Source organism: Natator depressus, chromosome 14 (assembly GCF_965152275.1).
Source record: "Natator depressus isolate rNatDep1 chromosome 14, rNatDep2.hap1, whole genome shotgun sequence".
Taxonomy (NCBI): domain Eukaryota; kingdom Metazoa; phylum Chordata; order Testudines; family Cheloniidae; genus Natator; species Natator depressus.
The window spans coordinates 10113186-10122752 of NC_134247.1; the positions used below are offsets into that span (position 1 = coordinate 10113186).

At 41.8% G+C, this 9567-nt stretch overlaps 1 pseudogene; it reads right to left on the reverse strand.

The window, feature by feature from the left end:
* Positions 1–6209: 6209 nt before the first annotated feature.
* On the reverse strand, positions 6210–6317 carry LOC141999098 (U2 spliceosomal RNA; annotated as a pseudogene).
* Positions 6318–9567: the final 3250 nt, after the last annotated feature.

Here is a 9567-nt window from a genome sequence, read left to right on the forward strand (position 1 = left end):
GTCTGATGTGCGCATGGTAGCCGGAGTTGCTGAGGAGACAGAGAGATTAACAACAATAACAATCTCTCTTGGCCTCAGCTTCCCATCTTAAAATGGGGATACTATAATACATCCTACATCTATCATTTCTAGTTAGATTGGGACTCATTAGGTGTATGTATAGCCCCAATTACAGCATGACCCTGAGTTTGGTTGGAACATCTAAGTGCTACTGTAAAGATAATTTTTCAAAACAGATGTTAATTTTCATTAATAGATGCATTTCATTGCACTGAGGCTTCTTCACACAGTTAACAAGCAGGGTTACATAAATAAATCATTAGGTGCTATTTTACAACTCTTTATTTTAGAGCTCTGTGTGTGTGTTTTTAAAGTAGGTGTCACAGCCTAGACACATTTAAAAACTCTCCACTAGGGGGGGAAGAAGAGCAATTATGATTGGCTAAATGTATAAAACATAACAAAATCAAAACCACAGTCAAGAGAGTAACATACAATTCTAAATGGAACTTGAAAACTCGAGAAGTAATTTAAGGGAACCACATTAAATACTAAAATGTTTAATGGAACCCATGTGTCTCAGGCAGAGAAAGGGAGTGAGAGAAATGTAACAGAGGAAATCAAGGAGACAATATGTCTGTGCGACTTGTTCTAATTAGGGGCACAGTGCTGGTGAGGATCATTCATTATAATTTAGTTAAATCTTTAGTATGGCAAAGGCACCTCCGTATAGCCGTATAAAACAAAAGACCCCCAGTCGTAAACTAAGTTAAGGCCCATAGAACAGAAGTTAATTTCAGTCATTTGTGACTGCTAAAGGCAGCACATCACATGAATACCAGCACTTCTTTATTACCGCAGAGTTGAGCTCCAGCTAGCAGATGTCTGCAAATTTGGGGTGTGTGTGTGTGTGTGTGTTTGTGTGTGTGTGTGTTGGGAGAGGGAGTGCAGGGGGTAGTGGCTCATTGTCTCCAACTTGTCTGTCGCTTAACTCAGTAGATCTGTCTGTTTCTTTTAGCAGGGGTGGGAAAGGAGTTCAAAGAAAGAATCAAAAAAATCCGTACATCAGAGCATTGGAATATCTGAACTGCACCCAAGTATCACCAGCCACTTCTCCGTCTCTGCTTTGAAACAAGAGAACAAATGATGATTTGCAGCCGTTTGGGATGATTTACACTCTCGCAGCATGTGCAACACTTACTGCAGTGTAATTTTAAAACATATCAAGCATCAGAAGGCTGAACTGGGGTCAGGTTCAGGTTTGTGACACTTGGAGCTTGTATAGTTGTATAGGGTCGGATACCGGGCCAAATTCTGCTGTTATACCAGTGTAAATCCAGAGACGCTCTGGGCCTGATTCTGAATCCGTTTACACTGGTGCATTTAAATAGGGACTAGATCCTCAGATGGTGTAAATCTGCACTGGCTCCAATGGAGCTAAACTAATTTACCCCAGTTGAGAATCTGGCCCAGTGGAATTAAATCTACCATAAATCCAGCATGAGATCAGAAGTATTTTAGTCTGGATAAGTGCTGGTGGAACCAAGAACATAATTTGACCCTCAGAATTTTTAACATTGTTCAAAATGTTAAGTCAAATATTCATTTGAGTAAAAAGAAAAGGAGGACTTGTGGCACCTTAGAGACTAACAAATTTATTTGAGCATAATCTTTCGTGAGCTCACGAAAGCTTATGCTCAAATAAATTTGTTAGTCTCTAAGGTGCCACAAGTCCTCCTTTTCTTTTTGCGAATACAGACTAACACGGCTGCTACTCTGAAACCTGTCATTATTCATTTGAGTGTAACTATAGTATCACTCAACCAGCGACAATAGAATTACACCAGGGATGAATTTGGTCCTGTATATTTAATGGAAGTACCTTGCCTCACCCCAGTAAGGAGATTTAATCAGCAACAAACATTTGAGTTTGCTGTTGGATGTTGTCTTCTTACTCCTCAGCTTTCTAGTACATTTTGTTTTTGGAGCTTATTTAAACAAGCAGTTTATGGTTTGATCAAGTCCTTAACAGGAAACCTAACTGGTTTATAAAATATTGAGTGCTCTCATTACCACTGACCTAAAAACCTCTGGAGTGACAATCTTCATTTCTATTATACCTGCTGTTACGGTGGTGGGAGTGTTTTCTAGTGGTTAAAACAGATGACAGGGAGTCAGGACTCCTGAGTTCTAAGTCTCAGCTCCATCACTGACTTGCTGCATGGGCTCGAGCAAATCATTTGAGCTGTGTTTTAGTTTACCTATAGAGTGTAGGACAATTAGTGATTGCCAAAGTGCTTTCAGCTGTTGCAGGATATAATGATTAGTGTTAAAACGTATGATAGGAATGCCTGGCTCTTTTCTTGAGATATTAGGGAAATACAGTAACAAATTAATACCATAAAATAGCCATAACAAATACAGTACCACTAATACATAAATGTTATTTATAAAGTTCCCCACTGCCATGGAACTTGAGCATCCTAAACACACACTGTAATACATCTAGCTGGACCAAACTGTCTGTTGATGTAAGTTAGCACTGCTCCACTGACTTCAATAGAGAATGTCATTGAGACACATTGGCCGACCTTCCCTTGGTATGAATAGGTGTAGCTCCATTTAAGTAGTTGGAATATCAGCACTTTACACCAGTGCAGGATCTGACCCTTTAAACAGTACAGCACCTCCAAGGGGTCAAACAACAAAACCTGTTAAAAGATCCTGAATAAAAAGGAAGCTGGCAGGGATGCGTGTGTGCAGGAAAGGTGTATGTGGGGCTGGGAGAAGTGAATTAATGTGGGATCAATAATGGTTATACTCAAAAAACCAAACAACTCGGAAAACAAAAGGTTAAGATAGCATTCTGGATTCTCGTCCCCCTTAAGTCCCTGTAAATCTATGGCTGTGGTTATGCTGGGGTAAGTGAGAAGAGAATCAAGGCCTCTTTTTGTAGAGGTGGAGTAAGGTGGACATCAAGAGTGTGATGAGAAGGAAGCATGGGCTGCAGAGAAGAGCAGAACCAATCACTTCGGTCTTGTCCACACTAAGGTTATTTTTTACTTGTAATTGCCACCATTAGCTTCACCCTTGTGGTACTAGCAATGGGCCAAAGTACTAGTCTAGACGCGATAAATCGATCCCTGAGCACTCTCCCGTCGACTCCTGTACTCCAGCGCCATGAGAGGCGCAGACAGAATTGACGGGGGAGTGGCAGCAGTTAACTCACCGTAGTGAAGACACCACGGTGAATAGGTCTAAGTACAACGACTTCAGCCACATTATTCACGTAGCTGAAGTTGCGTAATTTAGATCGCTCCCCCCTCCTCCCAGTGTAGACCAGGCCTAAGCTTGCTTCTATCACTAATTTAATATGCAGCCTTCGCTAAGTCACATTTTAGCCAAATTCAGTCTCTGTGTCAGTTTTCCCAGCTGCAAAGTAGGGATAACACTCACCTACATCACTGGGGGTTGTGAGGGTTAATGTTTGTACAATGCTTTGATAACAGATATCACCATGGGAGTGCCAAACACAGCGTTATCCCCCTCCCCCATGGATACCCCCTACTTTGTTTATATTGCAATAAATCAGATGCATATATTTCCTCAAGCTAGAACAAAGAATCTATGCAATTTGATTGAGACTTCTAATTTTAAATTCTTAGATTAAAAAAAAAACAGACCGTTTTCCAGGAATTATTACGCAACATATGCAATGCATGTAGCATTGCCTAAGCCTTATTAATCAGATGGCAGAGAAAAATTCAGAAGCCAAGCTCAGATTCATCCACAAATGTGTCCAGACCAAGATCTGTTGGCTATCTGTGCTGAAAGGCAAAGAGCGTCCAGCTGGAAAACTAAATATCACATGTTAATTAATATGATGAATCAAAGTAGTGTGAGCACAGCAAGTCATATGAGCCTGCCACCGGAAAGGCAAATAGGCAAAACTGACATGGACTCTGTGATGCTAAAGACAAGAAGAAATGCTAGGAACTAGAGGACTCAACCAATGTGGGCATTTCTAAATGGGTTGGAAGTTGTTTGAATTAATGTGAAGAGGAAGGTTCAAAAGTTCTTCCTCATAAACAGGAGGAATTACCCTAATATTCACTAATGGTAGACCGAGACCATACATATGGGCTGTTCACTGATGTTACTGCACCATCACTTAGTAAATACACTAAATGATTCCAGTTTTCAAAACTGAGAGTCATCCAGGGCAAGGACAATGGCTTGAGAACCAAACACTGCTGGTGCATTCCAGGTTACAAGGTTCACCCCTGTGGAACCAAGAACAAAACAGAAAGCTTTCTATTTAGTAAGACAGTGTGGTCCAGTGGTTAGTACAGGGAGTGACACATTAAGGGTCCTGGAGTGCTAGTCCTAATTCTACTATGGACTCACTGTGTGACTTTAGGAAGACTAATCTACCCATCTCTTCATTTCTAGACTACCCCTGACTTTGGTATGTGGGTGCTGTGTTAGGAAACTTCCCTGCAACCCCGGGTATAACATTTAACCACCTCACAAAGATATATTTTGAGAATCAATTAACTCAGGGCCTTGAGTTCCCATAACTCACAGCCTTGAATACTTTGGGACAAGTCACTTAACTTCACAGCTACTCCATCCATAAAATGGAGATTACACGTACCTAGCTTACAGGAATGCTGGAAGGGTTAATTCACAGAATTGTTTTGAAAATGTCCCTCCTCCCACCCCGAAAATCTTGACTTTAGTTGAAAAGCCAAAACCCCCAAAAGTTTCATCTGGAAACCAAAAGTTTTCAGCTGAAAATTTTTTGGTGAAAAATGTTAAATTTTCTATGGAAAAGAGACATTTTTGACAAAAAGTTTCATTTTGCCAAAAGCCCAATTTTCTTTTGAAAAACAGTTTGCCAGATTTTTTTTGACCCTTTAATTAACTAAAGGTAAGTGTCTTTGAGATGAAAAATGCTAGGTTTGCAAAATGTATTGAAGGCACATAAAGCAGCAAATATTGTTATTCCCCTTTGCACAGTGAAATCAGCAAGCACTAGTGACATATTTGGATCACCCTAATTTGTTTGAACAAGTTGGCCCAGATCCTCAGCTGGTGCCAATTAGCAATGGAGTGATGCCGATTTGCAGCAGTCAAGGGAAAATCTGGCCTTTCATTTTTCGTGAATTGGGTCCAGCCCTGTTTGATGTGATGCAAACATGCTGATTATTGATTAATCAAGTCCACTAGAGGGCATGTAAACTCTAGCATCCCCACTGGTCGTGAGTTATGGGAACCTCTGGTAGCAAGTGCTGCTTATTAGGTTTGATTTAGGTGGGAGGATAGTGTGACAAGGGATTCTTCTCTTTGGGGAAGAACGTTGCAAGGAAAGTCTTTGTGGATTTGTTAGTCTCATCCTGGCAATGGTCATTATAAAATAAGGTACATCACACACATGCACAGACTACACAAGTGACCCGCTCTGCAGAGATTCACACTCTGGCAAGAATCAAGTGCCTTCTCTGTTGTTTGCCCATCCTGGTTAAGACTGTGTGAAAATTGCGCCACTGAGCTGCTAAGCCGCCAAAATGTTTCAAAACGCTCCAAGGAGAGGGGCCAATGGAATTGCTGAAAAACCTCATTCTGTAAAGTTTTTTTTTAAAAACTGTACATGTGTTTGTGAGCCAAGGCAGGAGCGCCAGAGAGACTGAGAGAGAAACAGCCTCCTCGAACATATATGGAGGTGTTCTTTCCTCCATTCATTAGAAGAACAGAGAAAGAAAGAAGGGCTGGGGATTATGATTATATAGTCTTAACATAGCCATCCCCCTGCCAGACATGCCCACCTTGTGAATCTGGAGTCACTCCATTGATTACTTATAGAACAGACCTAACTGAGGCATAATTAGGTCCGGATTGTGAACCCTTAGCTCACTGTGGTAAGTGGTTACTCACACACATGCATTGCCGTGGCAGCTGATGGGGAGAGTCTTTGCATAGATGGATGCGGACGGGACCACTGGTGTAACGAGTTGCTGTAGTTCACAATCTGGCCTTTGATTTTGAGATGCGTGGCTACTTGGGAAGAACAGGGAGAGACTTTCGGGGAGCATGGGAGAAATTACATCTTATTTAGCCTCAGGGCCTTCTGAAACTTGACACCAGCCAGGAAAAGAGGGGGAAAGGCTCTAAACTCTGGAAAAGGAAAGTACATTTCGGGTCTTTGCTGTGAGTGATGGGAAAAAGCTATTTGATTACTGGCTACATTCCCCTGATTGAGGATCTATCAGATATTAAACTGATATTTGAGCTTAGCCAAAAGGCCAAGCAGCAGTGATTAACTACATTTTCCCCCTGGTCGTTTTTCTCATTTTACAGCTTTATTTTGTAGTTTTTCAATGCCAGTTCTTAACTTTCCATGTTGGTTGTTGTAAGTCCTCATGGCTCTAGCTGTGGGCCTGATCCTGAGCCCAACGAAGTCAACGAGAGTTTGAGCTTGGGTTGGGAAACAAGAGCTTTGCACCCAGAAGCTGAACGAATGGTTTGAGTTAAACCACAGAAGTACTTCAGGTCAGTCTTGATTTGATTTTGAGCCATATCCATGATCCAGCAGAGCTTCTGCATGAATTTTTACGGTGGTTGCAAACCTCTAGAGATGTTTTTTGCTCCATCTGAGTATCAACAAATTTTATCTAGCTGCTGTTCCTAGTGTAGTTCAGGTATGACCCTGATTCAGTTTTGGGATAGGTCATAAAATGAGTCACATGGTATTTTACTGTTGCCTCTGATTGGCTGAATGATCTAGGCCACGTGATCAGAAGGGTCAGCATTAGCCATTTTCACTTGGCTTTGCAGTGACCGTGGCTGCATTTTAGTTACAGCCAGCTGGAAAAAATCAGCATTTGGTTCCTTCCAGCCCCAGTCTCTCTCTCACACACAGGAAAGAGCATCTTCTATTTTTAATGCTTTTCTGGGAGCAAGACAGAAGCACCTGTTAGGAAATGAGGAAAAACAAAGTCCCTGCTGCTGCCTGTGGGCCAGCTGAGATTGGCTCCAGATGAGCGAGAAATCTCTCTACAAGCAAGAGGGAAATGGGGAGTGTAAGGATGATCGTGCAGTTGAGACACTGGACTGGAGATCTGGGTTCACTGTTTAGCTCTGCTGCGGAGTCCCTAGGTGACCTTTGGCATGCCACCAAAAGGTAATAGGGAAGATGTGCTGCAGGGGGTATGTGTAGCTGGCAGAGGAATTTTTAGCTATGGCAAACCGAGCATGGATGCCTCTGGCTTGCCTTGCTTACTGACCAGTTCCTTGACTTACTGAGCAGTTCAAGCATAAGCTGCAGGAATGTATTGTGTAGGCTCACAATGGGCCAGATACATCCCTGGTGGAGCTGCACTGAAGACAACACAGCTGCGGTAGACATTGATTTGGTCTAATGAGTCCAGCACCAGAGAAAGGGATCCAGTAAGGGGTGAATCTGCTCTAGAAGTTGGATCCTTGTGGCAGACATAATGGGGGACTCTGGGGGTAAATATCCCTTGACCTTTAACGCATATTTTATGCCTTCTTTTTGGAGGAGAATGAGGAGGTGTAGCCCACCAGCTAAAGCCCACAATGGGAATTCGATTCCCTGCTCTCCCACTGGCGCGATGTGTGGCAGGCCACTCAAAGGTCTTCCTTCCTCAGTTTCCCAATCTGAAAACAGTGATGATAATATTCTCCTACCTGCCAGGGATGCGACGCTGATCGATTAGTATTTGGAAAATGCTTTGAGATCTGTGGCTAGAAATTGCTATAAATGGGCAAAATAGTATTAATAACTGATATGCAAATGGAGAATCGTTTGGATAGGACAATAAGACACTAGTGGCGACACCCCCATAAGACCAGCCGGAATGTGGCTGTGGTATATAGAAATGTGCCATGTGCACAAGCGCGGCTGACTCAGTCACTCTCTTCTTGCTGCTCTCAGGGCCTAGGCTAGAGCTGTTACTACTAGACCTCATTTGAATAATTCCCACATATATTCCAGATGCTGACCACATGGCTGCCTTTGTAGGGCTAAAAAAAGAGGGGGTGGGGCAGGTCTCTCCTAAATGTCCATATTTAATTTCTACGCAGATGTTTGTAGTTGCACAGAATAAATAAGCATAAATCAACCCTCCCCTCCCCTCCCATCATACGTTATGTGATTCAATACACGGAGCCTGCCCAGAATGCAGAGTGAAGACAACTCAGCCTCAGACGGATTTATATAATAAATGGCTGTGCACCCTTTCAAGGGGACAAGGAATCTTAAAATAACTCAACACTATGTTACTGATCAAAAATGCATACAAGTCTGCAGCTATTCTTTTCATTGCCACCCCTTTGACACATTGGACGTGACCCATGGCCACCCTATACAATACAATCCTTTCCTTACTGTGCTGACAACAAAGACTGGCCATCTCTGATCAGGTTGAGAAAGTAGGGTTTTTTCACCATCCCCTTCATTGTGAGTTACCCATTTCACTGTATAATTCCATCTCTGCGTGAGTCAAACATACTTCGCATGAAAGTGGCTTTCCTCCAAAGCTGCAGTACTGCTGCACAACCAGTAGAGGGTGTGAAAGAATACGATAAAAGGAACTTGAGAGTGTTACCTCTAAAAATTTACTATTACTGTTAAATATTTATATCACGGTAACACCCAAAAGATCTGTTGACAGAAGCTATTTTGTATCCTTCTTCTACATGCTATGAGGAGATACTTACAGACGGGAATCTAAATAAGCAACACATAGAATTCAAATTAGGTTCACTCCTGGAGAATGGAATTTAAGTTTTATAGCATGACTAATACATGGTTTTCTCTTAGGCATAGACCAGACTCTTGATTTTTCCAGTATTATTAGCTGGGACTAGACAGTTTGGCCCAAGAAACCCCTCTATACTTACTAAAAGTACAAAGTGTTCTATTTAGACAAGACATTGATTTTTAAGGTCACAGCCACTCCTCCAGAAAACTCCATCATACTTGTGTCATCTACCTTGGAAAGACCAAGGTGATAATGCTGAGATCTGAACATGTCTTTCCAAGTAGCCTTGCCTGGGCAAAACCCGAAGTGTCACTAAGCCACCCCTCTACTATCTTGCTACAGCTGGTAAATTATCTACATTAGTACCTTAACTAAATGAAAACCTCATTCATCTTATCCGTGAGAGTTCATTTATTTCATATGGCATCAACCACAACTTCTCTAAAGAGATTCTAATAGGAGGAAACTGCAAAATATAACCAAGACCACAAATCTGTGTCATATCCGTTAAGAAATAAAGCTCACAAGTGCTGGCGATTTTTAAAGTGTCTGAATCACACACCCAAGATCTTTCCATGAGTTACCATTGAAATGTGACACGTGGTTGGGTAGATTAACTAAAACCAAACAGAATACTTTGGTAATTAGCGAACAAGTGTATGTTGGTTTTTTTATGATAAGAAGGTTTTAAAAGGACATATTATAATTCTTGAGTCTAAGTTCATGTTTTGCAGTAAAACGGGTCAAGAAAGGATTCCCCCTACCCATGTAACGCTGCACA